The 14,829-nt window shown below is 46.7% G+C and overlaps 1 protein-coding gene and 1 long non-coding RNA gene across 17 annotated transcripts in view; both read left to right on the top strand.

Moving 5' to 3' along the window:
- Positions 1-14,829, top strand: part of EPHA5 (EPH receptor A5) — a 199,918-nt gene that overhangs the window by 111,153 nt on the left and 73,936 nt on the right. The gene's annotated exons all lie outside the window — the stretch shown is intronic.
- Positions 4-13,764, top strand: LOC310898158. Its single transcript, XR_014583021.1, has 2 exons — positions 4-12,023; positions 12,126-13,764. It is a non-coding gene; the product is annotated as an uncharacterized lncRNA (long non-coding RNA).

Genomic DNA, 14,829 nt, shown 5'->3' with positions numbered 1-14,829 from the left:
AGTGGATCTTCAACCCGGGGAAATGTCTGGGGGGGGGAGCCCAAGCCAGTCAGACCCGGTGCGGGCCTCCCGTTGAAATGGGTGGAAGTCCCCAGCGTGGAGGGCTGGACTGTGGCCTCTTCAAATATAAATGTGTTGGGTGGAGGGGGGAGGTTGTGTCTCACAGGATATAATCACTGCAGTCTTCAACATGTTTCCTTCCAGCAGGACACACTTAGCATTTGTGGCTTTTTCCTTTTTCTTTTACATTAAGCTATGTGGAGATCCCACTTCTTTGCATTTCAGTGTATCTACCCACTAAACCAGAAGGAATACAATTACCTCTCCTATTGGGAAAGGGCAATCCCTAGGAGTTAATTTGGATTCCAAATGCCAGGGGTTTAAAACGTCCTAACTTTGCAGTTCCCCTGAGAAAATTGGTTTGAGTGACTTCAGGAAATTCAGTTCCTCTTCTTCACTGTGGTGCTGGACTCAGGCTGGTGACATACGGTACAGTGTCACTGCTTCTCTAACAAGGTAGGGCTGAGATGTCATCGCATACCGTGTCGTTGGGTTTGGACAGACAGATCACGTGTACGGGCTCGTTCCTTTGTCCAGGGCTCGGATCTGCCTGCCATCCATTTGGAAGCCCAGAGGGAGAAAAGAGTTGTTGCCTTGGGGTCAGGCAGCTGGGGCACTGCAAAGCCCTGTGCCTTGGACAGAGGCAGGCGAGGAGCTGCCACTATCCTCTGTCACTTGGAAGTGTGATGGGAGAAAAAGAACATGGTTACTACTCCTTCTGTGCACATCAACGCACCGGGCACATCACACAGCCTCTCTAAGATCCAGAAACCACGCCCCACCTGTGTTTCCTTTCTCTCCTTGTCCCTCATATGCTCTGTGTTTCGGGTTCTCTCCCTTTGCCTACCTGGCTTGCTTCCTGACATTTAATTTAGGGCCTCCAGCGGTACTTGTCTGCTGTGGAGCCCTTCCAGGAATAGAAACCAGTGGCATTTGGGACCACAAGGTCTGTGCTGCCAGATCACTGGAGCCAGTACTTGCCTTCTCCTTCCAGACCAGACTTAGCCAGGAAATCTGGTGTGATGTGCAGAGTAACAGCCAGATGGAGACTGGCAGATCATCGCTGCAAAGCAGAAAAATGCTAGATGGAGCAGGGCTCTGTTTGGTTCTTGCTACCCAGGTGTATGTGCACAGGCTTGGCAGCCAGCAGTGAGAGTGTGATTGCATTGCACTTCATCAGATACCTGTCCTGGTAATTAGACTGGGTTGTTGAAGTGTTAAACAAATTGCTCAGATATATCTCAAGGAGAAGAAATAAAGGCGTGCTGGGGTTGCTGCTCGCTGCTGATGGATGTGGCAGGAAATCTTCAGGAGGAGAATCAGTGGATGGCAGTACGACACCTGTTGAAGGCACCTGTTTAATACAGATCAGTGGGTGTTGTGGTCCTAATGCTGTTTACTGTTGTTGCACTGCAAAGGCTGCTGCCAGTAACTCCACTGCTGGAAGAAGGAGATTTTCCTGTTAGTAGGTTTGCATTGGCATTTCATTGCTGGCACTACATTTTCCCTGATATGCAGTTAAATCCACATAAACCTCCATAAATGTAGCTGCATGAGAGAAGATGATACATCGCTGATCACTCCAGTCTGTGAGGAAATGGTCCTGTTCCGTGAGTTATGTGCCAAATTCCCAATAGTTGCAGCCGGATTTATCTGCGGAGCTGGCTTCCTGTGCCTCAAGCCAAGAACGTCTCCTTTGCACAATTATTACCTATGGCTGTGTGTTGAAAGGTCTGTGGTAGGAAATGGCAGTAGACCTGTGGGTTTCGTGTGACAAATGCAACTCCTGGTAAGGCTAGTGGGTAAGTTCAGTTGGTAGAAGTGTGATGCAGTCAGGGGGAGTTGTGGTGGATCAAGCCAGGAGTGTTTAATGCACCGTGTAGTACTGAAATGGCATCTGTGTATGCTCTCGTGTTTGATTCAATAGGAGGTGTTTGCAAAATCTGATCATCATCCAGAGGGGTGGTGCAAGGCTCTGTCCAAAGCAAGGAGTGGTGTATTTTGTTGTCTCTGTGGCTTGTCCCCTCCGCCCCCCAAGTTCCTACAAAAGGAGAACCAGGCCTGTTTGCTCGCTGTACAACCCGTGCATCAGACATGCTTCCCAGTAACACAGCTTGCCCTCTGCTCTCTGGGCACTCCCAGGGATGGTGATCAGTTTGTCCATGCCAGAAATAAAGCAGCTATAGACAGAGACTCTGCAAATTATGCTAGCTGCCAGGCAGGGAGACTTGGATATCTGTTTTCTTTAGGTTCCTCTGAAAAATGCCCTTTGGGGCTAGTAATAGAAGTGTGCAGCAGAGTGGTTCATGGCTGGCCTTACCCAGCAATGCTGGATCTCTCTGAAGGAGCCTCACCTTCAGCTGTCCTCTCAAATGAGAGCAGGCAGAAGGCGTGGGGCCTCGGGGGGGCTCAGCCCACTCATCTCCCCATGAGATCAGCACTAAGACACGCTGCTCTGGGGCCTTGTCCTTTGTCTCACACAGGTTTTCAGCTAGTATGATTATGTTTCCGTGAAGGCTGGTGTAATTAGGTAGAGTCACTAAAAGCCTGGTAGTGATTCAAGGCCAACTGTGGCAATAGGAGAAAGTCTGCTACAAGAACTGCTTGCTGTGGAAAATGAAAAAAATTGCATGCCATGGGATGGGTCTGGCTGTTTGAGTCCCGCTGGCTGGTATTCACTAACCCAGCGCTGCAGAGAAATGCCGGGGTTTATTTTGTTGTTTTGGCTTTGTCAGCCCCGAAAAGACCATGCTAATTTCAGGACTGTGGAGAACGCGCAAGCAGCAGGATGTTGGCTGCACCACGTCTTCTACACATGGGAGCTTTTGGCAGCAGAAACTGTGTCTGGTTTGGGTTCTTGAAGGGATTGCTTCCTGACAAAAATGTGTTTCTTTCCAAACTAATTTGTTCCCCTTCCTTCTCTCCCCAATTTAAAATAATAAAAAAGAACTTGCACTGGCGATCAGCCTGGCATTTTCAGACTAATTTCAGACTATTTTCCTCTGAACTTTTGAAATCAAGTTTGGAAATACAGCAAGAAAACAGTAGTGGTTGCACACAAGATGCGGTGGATCGGCTAATCTCAGCTGGGGACCCCAGCACACTTCTGCTCTATCAGTCCCGAGGGAGGTGGTGGTACTCAGGATGGGACCAGTCCATGTTGGATGCCGTGCCCTTAGGCTCAGGACTGGTTCCCTGTCACATTCTGCTCTCCCGCTAAATTTCTGTTGTTTCTGTGGGATTTTGCAGATGTTTTCTGCTGGGTACTTTCATGTATCAAGAAAGGTTGAACAATGCTGCCAGCCAGAAGAGGTGGAAAGTAGAAGTCTCCATCATGACTAGTCCTATGAAGAAAGACTGAGAGAGCTGGGGATGTTCGGCCTGAAGAAGAGAAGGCTCTGGGGAGACCTCACTGCAGCCTTTCAGTGCTTAAAGAGAGCTTATAAAAAAGATGGAGAGCAACTTTTTACTCGGGCAGATAATGATAGGACAAGGGGGAATGGTTTTTAACTTAAAGAGGGGAGATTTAGATTAGATGTTAGGAGGAAATTCTTCGCTCAGAGGGTGGTGGGGCACTGGAACAGGTTGCCCAGAGAGGCTGTGGATGCCCCATCCCTGGAGGTGTTCGAGGCCAGGTTGGGTGAGGCCCTGGGTAACCTGATCTAGTGGGTGGCGTCCTTGCCTATGGCAGGGGTTGGGACGAGGTGACCTTTGAGGTCCCTTCCAACCCAAACCATTTTGTGATGATTCTTTGGTTCTATGACATTTTAGAGCTGCTGCAGGCAGCTTACTCCTTTCATCTCTTTCTTCACCTTTTCCAACTACTCCCAAATATCTGGTGCAGCTTCCTCCCCAGGTGTACGTCCTCTGCCCCTGTCAGAGCATGGCTAGACAAGCTGTTGCTGATAGTGCAGCTACCTTTGTCACAGTAGGGGTAGTTCTGGGATTTGAGGGCCAAGAGACCTTGTGTAGGCACACAGGTTGGCCACAGCATGGTTGTCCCTGGTGGGACAGTTGTAAAATAAACACCCAAGGGACCTCTCAACACAGATGGCAAGGAGATTAAGTCAGCCATCCTTTTTTTCAGGTTTTTGTCTTTCTGAAACTGCCACATAACGCCTCTTTCTATACCATTTCTAGAGAGTAGTCTGCCCGTGCCACTAATACTGAAGTTGGCTTTTCATGAGGCAACCTCATGGCGTTTTTTCTTAGGGATTTCACCAAGCTGGGTGATTAAGTAACACTGTCACTCCAGACAAAGATGTGCATCTCCCACGAGGTGTTCCATCTTATCTGCCCCGTGTACAGAAGGCATCTGCCATGAAGTCTTGCTCAGGGCCGGGTGTCTTGTAGTGGGCCTGTAGGGAGCAAGTGGTTGTGATCTGTGGCTGCCTGCGTGCCCGTTGTATCACCAGAGGAGCACACACGTGCAGGGTGGGAAGACACAATGTTAAAAGCCTTTCTAGGCTTAAAGCCCACGAGAGTATTTAATTGTAGCCAGCCTGAACAGCCGAGGAGTTTTCTTTGCCTTTAGCCTCCAGCATCTTCTGTGCTGGGAATGGGTGCAGGCATGGAACTGGCCTAGGGGTCTAGGAGTGGGGCAGTTCCCCTGCTTATTTCCTTAATTCCTTATTTCCTTAAAGCCCTCCTCTGTGTGTTTTCAGGTAAGCCCCTTGCCTGTTTTCTGTTTGAAAAGCTAGAAACCAGTGTTCAATCCAGCTCCGTGACCTGTATGATATTTTCAAGCCTTTTGGGGAAGAGGGCAAGAAAGATCTGGATGTGCTCACTGACAGAGGAGGAATTAGTGTGTCTAACGCCTCGAGGAGCCTGCATGCCTGAGGCCAAAACAGAGGTACAAGATGTGTCCTGTGGTGCAGCACTGATATTTGAGCAAAGATGTTGGAGGACAGGACCTGGCAACCCACGCTGCTTCCTGGGAAGCAGGGCCAGGTTCTTCCTTGACCAAAAAAAAAACAACACGAAGCTCTTGGAGCAGCTAGAGAGCTGTCAGGAGCAGGGAGGTGTGCTGAGAGCCATGACCCTCACTCTGACTGTGCAGGCTTTGACACTGAAGTTGCAGGGATCAAAGGAGAAGGGGTGTTCCTTAGCACTCAGGATGTACCAGCCTTTGAAAAGCAGCCGAGTGTAGTTTGGAAAGGGAAGCCTGCGATGTAAATCTTCTTGTAATCTTACGTTAACAGCCATGTGCTCTTGAAACTCAGGGACTGCAAACTTCTAAGAGAACACCAGGAAGCAAGGTGAGAAGATGACAGCATTCGCTGTGCTGGGAATCATCGTTTCTGAGAATCGCCTTTGGGAAAGGTCCAGTTCAAGACCTGTAAGGGTCAGGGTCTGATTCTTACAAATTTCACATCTTGCAGGCTTGTTTGGTTTGTCCTGGGGAGGGGGGCAGCTTGCTTATATTCTTACATTCACAACTATTTGACCAGAACTGCTAGCCTAGGACCTGTGAAAGCTTAAACAGATCCTTATTTTTGTAAAACTCCTTTTCCAAAGCCAAGGTGGTGAGCAGGGCTTGCCTGTAAATGGCAGTGGTAATAGTGCTTGATCCCCTGAGCTGCATCGTCTTCCTGGCAGTGGTCAGGAGTGGGTACCATAGAAAGGGCAAGAGCACAAGGCAAGCGCGTGCTGATGTTCCCTTAGTGTGCTCTCCAACCTCTCAGGAGCACCCCTTGGTACTTTACAGCCCTTAATGGATTTTTCTTCCACAAATTTGTCTAAGCATTTTATGAACTCCTAGAAAAATTTAGCAGCTGCAGCCAATTCTATATGAATTCAGTACGTCTGATAGTTTAAGCCATGCTTTAGATTCATGTTGGTCAGAGAGGAGCTATTAGTGGCATAAATAGAGGGTTTAAGACTTGCAATTGCATATCTGTTTGGAAAGTGCCGTCATTTAGAGATACCGCGCTAGTTTCCAGCGCATTACCGCAGGTATCAGGAACTCACCATTTAACCTGAACGAGGTACTCTGGAAAGCAAAGCGTAGTCTTACCAGTATGGGCTGATACAAGGATACTTTAATAAGTGTAATTGGTGCTGCTTTGGAGACTTCTGCCTCATTATGAGGGCTCCTGTGTTGGAAAGGAGGTTTTCAGGTTTCTTCCCTAGGAGAGGGAGGATCTTTCATCCTTTTATATAGTAGCGTAGTCTGTGGAGGGGTTTTGAATGGTTCCCAGCCCAGGCCTTGCTTCATCTCTTGAAGTTGCTGGGGTTTTTCCCCCTGATTGCAGAAGAGATGGCATCAAAAGCTGAAAGTTTTTGAGAAGTCCGCTTTGAACTTTTCTGCTGTCAGGCTTTTTGACTCCAGCTGAAGCCCGAGCCCACTGGGGAGCTTTGCTGGCGTACCATGTATCGAGTTTGCAGTGTGTGTTCAGGCAGAAAGGGAGAATAATTTCATTTGTGGATCTTCGTCCGTTTTCTGAAGTTAACTACCAGCATGTATTTTAGGTAGGTATAAGCCTAAAGAATCTAACGAGGTCTGTACTGGTGACACCAGCAGGAGTGTGTACGTATGGGTGACCAGAGGGAAGTCAGTGGTATCTCTGTCACAGCATTAGGCCACGCTCTCCTTCATGGCTTTCACTTTATTTTTGCAGCATAGTTGCGTGTAGTTAAAGCAATTGTAAATAGTTAGAAAACAGAGAAAAGTAAAACCTGAAAGCCAGCGATGCACAAAGGGTTTTTTATTTGATTTTTTTTGTGTGGTGGCTGCATTCATTCTGAATGCAAAGTCTTCTTCAGACACCAACCTATTCCAGAGTTGCAAGTTCACCCCAGCCCAGATGGCTGGGTGTCTGTTACCGAATGAATTATGGATCAGTTGAATATTTTATAGTTTTATTTATAACTCCCCAGTTGGTAGTTGCCACTTTCTCATAGTTTGGTATAAGCATTTTTGTTGCACGTAGAATATCAGAAATAAATACTTGAACATTGAAAGAATTGTTTGAAATTAAAAAAAATAATAACAATCCTCAAGTTCAGTCATTTCATAGGTCATCTTTATTCTTAAAACGTGAGACAAACCTGCTGATATATGAGGACATTACCAGATGAAATAAACGTTTTCCTGCATCTGCAGACAGACATTTCAGTTTTGACATTAAATTAAAATGTCTCATTTACAGCTGAAAATAAAAATAATAAGTAATAGCCATCCCCACCCCTAAAAGAGGGCGAGAGAAAGGCACTGGAGCTCTCACTCCCCCAGTTTCCCAACTGATGACATCCGTCGCGTGGTGTGTGGTGTGGTGCAGGCTTCATTTGTCTTGCTTCTTTATAGTAAAGCCATTAGTTTCCTTCACAGCGTGCCACTTGTGAGACAGACACATGAGCCATGAAAAGCGAATGCCTGGTTACACTGGAGGAAATTTCACCTGTGGGCTGCACCCAGCTGGTGCCACGCAGCCTTTCCCCCATTATATCCCATAGCCACCAGCAATGGAGCCTCACACCTGTAGCAGAGGAAGGGCAGCCCAAGTCTGGAGTTTTAGACGTGTATAAAGAGCGAATATTGGGATTTTGGAAAGAGCATGGAGCAGGCCGTGCTGAAATCAGATGCTCTGTTCCCATGCTAAACGCTAGGCGTGTGGTGAGAACTTCCCAAGGTCAGAGCTGTAGGAAAGTCGTGTATTTGCAGAGCACCCTTGATGTTATATTGCAAGAGTGATAATGCTGTTTTAAAATTTTATTTCCCATTTTGCTGGCACACTTCTAAAGAATTGCCAAGTAATCTTATATTAATCTAATTCTAATCACCTTAAAATGCAGTCTTTGGGGCCAAGGAGTTCTTTGTGTTGTGCCGAGCGCAGTACTTGGCAGAGAGCAAAAGTTAAAGCATCTAAAATGGTTTCGCTGCCCAGATGACATCAATGTATAGATTTTTTTGAATGCAGCTTTGGAATTTTACTGCTAATAAAATGCCATTCAGCTCTTTAGTCTCCATCTGCAAGCCGATAATTCCTTTGTGTGATGTGTTATTTCTCTGATTTTAGCACTGAAAGTAATTTTATGTTTTTAACAGTCTGCATAGTCAATGCTTCTGAAAGTGCTCTTAAGATACAAGAACTCAAAAATAGCCAAAAAAAAAAAAAAAAAAGAGAAGACTGTAAAAATATTTTCAGTGCTGCCAGATAAATAGCAGGGGACTAGTAGGCATTAATAAATGTATAAATGTCCCACTTGCTCTCTGGCTGCAGCTTCTTTAACGTACCAAGTAAGCTCTTTACAGTAATCTCCCTCAAAAGTTAAATATGATAGTGCGGGAGCCAGAGTCGCTGGAAACGCTTGTGTTTCAGTAATTGTGCACTGTGAGCTGCAGCACAGAAATGCTGCTCAGGGTACGGCGACTTCGCAGTGCACTTCTTCTTTCCCATGAAACTATCACGCTGGTAGGAATTGGGATGAATGGGAAGCTGTAAGAAAGAACCGAGCAGCGTGGATGTGTTTGTGTGCACACAGACACACAGAAGTGTGTATTCAGACACCGTGCAGACGACAGAGGTCACCCTCCTGTGGTTTATGGGGGGTCTGCATGGCAGCTTCTATTTATTTGTCATTTAACAAGGATTTTTCCCTTTGGTTGTTTCCTCTTCTTGCTGATTCACCCGATGTCTGCATCCCTGGAGCAGGGTGGCTTATGCGTCTCAGGAAGGGTCTTACTGTATCCAAACTGAGCTCCAGCTTGCAATGTGTGTGAATTACAGGCTCCTGCTTAGTATTTTACAGTAGCGGACAGGTCAAAATGCTTTTCTACCCTGGGTTGCTTGTTATTTGAGAAGCGTAATTCAGCAAGGCTGGAAAGGTTTTTGCAGATCTTCTGCTGTGGTTGTTAGTACAGTAAACTTCAATAGCGAATAACCCCTTGCTGGTTTTTGGAAAGACACCTGAAATGATACTTAAGGGCCTTAAATTCCTTACAAAGGGCTAATGTAATAGCAGACTCTGGGCTGGCTAGTGCTTTATCCCAACCTGCTGCTCCTCCCTCGGGGGCTGCAGAACTCCACCTGGAGAGCTGAGAGCGATGCCAAGGTGACAGACAGCTGGGCAATAAACCATATTTCTCTCACAGCAGCTGGGCCAAAGTTCGGATACATGCAAATGCTACAGAAAGCCCAGAGTTTGAAGGCTTTAATTAAAGTGCACTTCAGATGTACTCATTTGCTCGCGTGGTAGAATGCTTTCTGCATCACCCGATCCTGGAGGAATAATCCTGATCAAAGCAAGTAACTAATAGGATTTCTGGCTAGATCAGTACAATAGAAATCACCAGAAGGAAAGCAGCATTATTTATTTATTTGCCTGCTTCTTCCGGGTTGATAATTTTACAAATAGCAGGTCTGATCAAAAGACCCTGTCCAAATTGTTGCAGGACACCCACTGCTTCCAGTGGCACTGGCCCAGGCTTGCAGCAAGCAGACACCAGCCGAGTTTTTATAGAATCACAGAATCATAGAAGGGTTTGGGTTAGAAGGGACCTTGAAGATCATCTAGTTCCACCACCCTTCCACAGGCAGGGACACCTCCCCCCAGACCAGGTTGCTCAAAGCCCCAGCCAGCCTGGCCTTGAGCACCTCCAGGGATGGGACATCTGCAGCTTCTCTGGGCAACGTGCTGCAGTGCAACAAGCCAGGGTGCTGGGTGGGCGAGGGGCTCTGTGCTCTTGCCATGGAAATCCCACTGCAGCCTCTTTTCCCAACGCACCTGAACCCCAGCAGCTCAGATGCAAGCCACAGGAGTATGCACAAAGCAGGCTGTGTTATAATTCCTGCACAGTGCTCTGCACTGCAGGGCATTTGGCAGGGAGAACCACAGATACCTCGAAAGCAGCGTTGCAGAATTAGTTGGGAAATGCCTATGGAGGGCACTTGCACCCTCTCACTGCCTTCCAGGGAGTATGCATAGCAAGCATCCGCTGTGTTTTTGCACCTCACTGCACAAAACTTTGGGGTTTGTGCTTTTTTTTGTTGTCGCTGGCTTTGTTTGACATGCAGTCACCTAAGTCCTTGTGACGGTACTCTTGAAAAAAATAATCATTGGAGTTACGTCTGCTCTTAAACTAGTTTTGGTAGCTGAAGCAGGATGTGCTACTTTGGTTTGTGTCCCTAATGAATCAGATAAAAGCAATAAAATTGGGTTTGTGCTCTGTCTTTCAGTTTGCCAGGGTTTGCAGCACCCTTGCAGCATGCATCTGAGGGTGTTCATAGCTTCTTCCCATCTCCTCTGCAGTCTGCCTCGAGCCCTGGAGAGAAACCGGTGCTCAGCTGACTAGATTACTAATTGCACTACTCCCCGAGTTGTCTTTCACACAGTTCTGCATTAGTGTGGCTTATTACAGAGGACAGGCCTGTACCGCACTGTTATCCTGTCACCTCCGGGGCTCTGCCTTCCTTGCAGCGGGTTCCTGCCTTGAATCATTAAAATGTGCAGCTCCGTGGCTCTGCCTCGTTCCGGCGAGGCTAGCACTGAGCATGAAATCACTCGCTGACCTTGCCAGAGACTTATGGTGTGAGTCTCTAAATGTTTGGCTATGCAAGGGCAGTTTCCACAACGAGGTGCTCTCACCCAGTTCAGAAAACTGGAAGAGCATAGCTGCAGAAATTACCAGGTTATTTAATTTATGGCGTATCTCTTTGTACCAGGTGCGGCTCAGTCCCTGCAAGGAGGTTTAGAGGAGCAGGAGGATGGCTGGGCAGGATGCACATGAGGGCACAGACCCAGCTCCACCTTTCCCAAAACTGCACACAGCAACCAGCAAAGCTGGGTGTGCGTGAAGGACGAAATGCCCCGTGCTTCCCGCGGAGGTGATGCCCCAAACTCTCTGCTACGCGATGGCTGAGGCTTCAGGGGGAGCTTCTGTCAGTCAGATAGCCTTGCAGTGCTATTCACAACCTCTGCAGAACATCTCTACACAACAAAAAGTCCCCATAAAGTAGTAAAATATTAGTCAATAAGTATTTCTTGTGCTCAAATAACGACTCTTCATCCATAGGGGCCTCACACTGATTGTGTCCTCTGAGAGTAGTGAGCCACGGACGGCTGCTACTTTTAGTTCTGCTCGTGCAGTGTCCGGTTCTTTTAGGACAAAATATGGAAGGGAAATACGCGGTCATTATGCAAATGAATGCAGTAAATAAATTCAAGTTGGCTCAGCTTTCTTGTATCCAGACCTGATCCACACAGCGTGTGCCATTTCTACCAGGGGCCAGGGGAGGTTTAACACAGTAGGTCTGGCCTGGTGACAGAGTTTGCGGAATGGCAGATTCAGATGTATCTTTTTGGCGTGTCTGTCCATGCCATGTACTCGTTCTGTGTGAGAAGGGGTGTCTCGTGGCAGCAAATTGGCTACAACTTGTGCATTGCCTTCCATCAGGGAGGGTTTTCAGGCATTGGTTTTGCTGATGGAGAAGCAGAGACACAGAGGTGTGGCACAGCCAGACTGGGACACAGCTGGAGCCCCAAGCTGCACTGAAGATGCTTCCTAGCCAGTTTGCCAGACTGACTTCAAGAGCAGTTAAGAGATGCAAGGTACACTTGACTTGTAGCTTATTTGAAAATGGGCCAGGTATTGTTTTATTTTGTTTTGTTTTTTGAGTTGGTTGGGAGGTTTTTGTTCATTTGTCTGTTTTCTGATTTGTTTTCCATATCACTGTGGTTTCAGTAGCACTGCAGCATGAGAAATGAGAACCTCGTACCGTTAAAATTGCAGCAAGGAGCTGGCACCGTGGGAGTTAAGTGAAGGGGGCTTATTTTCAGCCAGCCACAGGCAGCTGTGCTGCCTCTGCCAAGTCTCTTCTCCCCAAGACTATCACGTTTGGTTCCTTTGTGACAGCACTTTAATTTCTGTTACCTCTGTGCAACACCAAGGCTTCAAACTTCGTTGAGGCTTCTGTCTGTATCTGCAAAAGAATATGCAACAGTATTTTTGTGTGAAGCTTTTGGTGAGCTAATGGTGCTGAAGAGCGCAGGGGGAAGTGTGGTATGGGGTGGGTTTGCTCCCATCTCTATTGCACTAGTTACATTTCCCTTCTTCCTTATTTTAGACCATCAGCCAGGAAAGACAGTCTTTGATCCAAGTCCAGCTGCCCTTCCTAACTGAGTGCAAGGTATTGACTGCAAGACATTTGGGTGGTGAACTGTGCTTTGTCTGCTAAACACGGAACCATTAATAATATGACTGTATTCATTGCAAGTGGTTGCAAATTCCAGTGCCCTGGCGATTAAACGTAACTAAATTCCTGATCCATTTGACTTTCTATCCAAGGGGAGAGCAATTGCTACTTCTTCAGTAAATACATTCGGTTTTATTTGGCCTTTGGCAGTAATAGTATTTAGAGTGTCTTGGCAACTGTTCACTGATGAGGGTCCAAAAAAAGCACTTAACAAAATCAAGTGATAGCAGTAATGAAGTGCTAAAGACGCTGACACTTTGTTTATCCTCTTGAGAGCTTAGGGAAGGTTTCAGCAGCTCCTCCTGTTTTTGCTGCCTCTTAACTTTTGAACCCGGCTCTCGAGATGGTCTCTGCCAAGGGTGGCCTCCAGCTGGGGACATCTCTGCACAGGGAGATGTCGTGTCCTTGGCTGGGATGCTGTGGTCTGGGCTCCCCAGACCCCATGGCTGAGCCCCAGGCATGTGCTCGAGGGGTTTACACTGGTTTAACAGGAGAACATCCGCATATCTGAACTATGGGGCTGTCAGGTCTTCTGCCTACATCTGCTCTAGCTGCTCTGCCTCATGAGAGTAGTGCTGTACTCACAGGGATGGGGTGCACCATGTCACTCCTAAGCCATCGACCCTGGAAGGTCAGTCCCATGGTTGTCACCTCTGCCCTTTTCCACGGAAGGGAAGATTTTAGTGCTACGTCTTCTGGAGGAGTGCTACGGCACGTGCAGCAGCTGCCTTCTCCCTTTGCCAGGTGAGTGCTTGAAAACCTCAGAGGTGCCTCAAGTCAGACGTTTTTATAGCTGCCATTTGGCCGAGTCGGGAGTGTTTTCCTCTCCAGGAGAAGCAGCAGCTATTTTTCACAGAGCAAATGAAACCACCTGTTTGGTTAACCGGGCTTCATTCAGTCTCCTGGCAGCCCCACACAACCTTTAGGGCCCAAAGGAGTCTTTGAAGTACCATTGAATTTCATTGTTAGCGTCTCAGTCATTTACCTTGAATGGAAGAGGGTATTTTTTCACTTGAAGGCATGAATAAACTCTCTAGATTGCAGGAAATAATCCCCTTAAAGGAGAGTTAAAAGCACCTTCTTTTAATATGGGATGGGAGGAGGCAAGAGAAAGGAAGCCTCCTGCGAGCTCTGCCTAGGACCACATCAGCTCTTTTTGAAAGGGCTGAATTTTGTTCAATGATTAGAAAGTGAATAAATCAGATGAAAGGAAGGAGCCGATGACAGGGTGATACATGTGTTGGAGAAGGGGGGGGAGTGGCAAAGGAAAAGCATAATGTGGGTGACTTTAATTATGTGGAAGGTGGGAAGATTGACTTCCCGATCCTGAATGGTGTGTGAGAAGATATGTTAGTCTATATTCTGCGAGGGGCTGATGAGGTCTTCTTGAAGATGTTGGTAGTTACTTGGAAGAAAAAGGTGCACTCGCTGGCAGTATTTATGAGTGCTTTAATTACATTTCACAGACTGAGTTGCAATTAGAAGGGAAGGAAAAAAAAAGAAAAGAAAAGATGTACAGCTTGTGTTAAGAGCAAGGTGATAAATCTGTGGCTAAGGATAATGGTAAACAAGGTAGCTGTACATCATAGCATCACTTGCACACTTCTATTTTTAGGTGTTTATTCCTCCTCCCTTCCTCCTCCCACCACAAGCAAAATGCTCATAAAAGGGTCAAACACAGGCTTCCGTTATTCATCTTCAAAGATGCAAGAGAAAGATCATTTGCAATAGCTGCACTACAAGGCTATTACTTTTTGCCAAATCATTAACTGTGTCATAAAACAGCACTCCAGAAAAGGCAGACAGAGACAGATCGCAACATTTGTCTCTGTACTCGCATGAACAGCGTAAAAATATTGCTATCATTACTGCATCCTTTCACGTTGTGTTTAGTGCTACAAATTCCCACACTTTCAGATTACCAGTGTTATAATCTCCCCCAGTTGGCTTCTTACCCAGGTGACCACGATGTCTGGTTATTTTAACGTCAGGAAGTAACGCTGAAAGGAGATCTCTAAAATTGCTCAGCGCTGGCTTTGTTCTCTTCCCACTTTAGTCAGCAAGGGGCTTTGCTGTTTAGTTTGTTGGAAAGTAATACCTCCAAGTTTGAGCGGCTTTGACACATCCCGTCTTAGGATATCCCTGTCGCATGCCTTGGAAATAAGCTTTTCTGTACTTTTTACTCGTAGATGCAAGGTGTTTGCCAGTATGTTGTCAACACCCATTGTAGGTACGAGGTTCATTTTATCTCATGATGTCAGTGCTAGGTACGGGGAATACCTTGGATAGTGCAGTATTGCTAATTAAAGTAAGACTGCAAGCAGTTCATGACACGCTGAAATTCTAGCTGGAGAGCAGCAGGAATTAGCTAGTGAGATTGCTTTTACTTAGATAACATCAGTCCTCCCTCAGATTAATAGAAGGACCAACAACAGTTCTTAGGAGTGATGAAATAGCTGCGGTGAATCCCTGGCAGTGCTTCCGGGTGGGTAGGAATTGTTGCTCTTCACTTCTTTAATTCCACGATCACACTCAAAGTTAAGCAGATCAGAGAAACTTCCTTTTCTTTGTTCCT

The sequence above is a fragment of the Anser anser genome, assembly GCF_964211835.1.
Source record: "Anser anser genome assembly, chromosome: 4".
Taxonomy (NCBI): domain Eukaryota; kingdom Metazoa; phylum Chordata; class Aves; order Anseriformes; family Anatidae; genus Anser; species Anser anser.
This window is presented reverse-complemented; position numbering and strand designations above follow the sequence as displayed.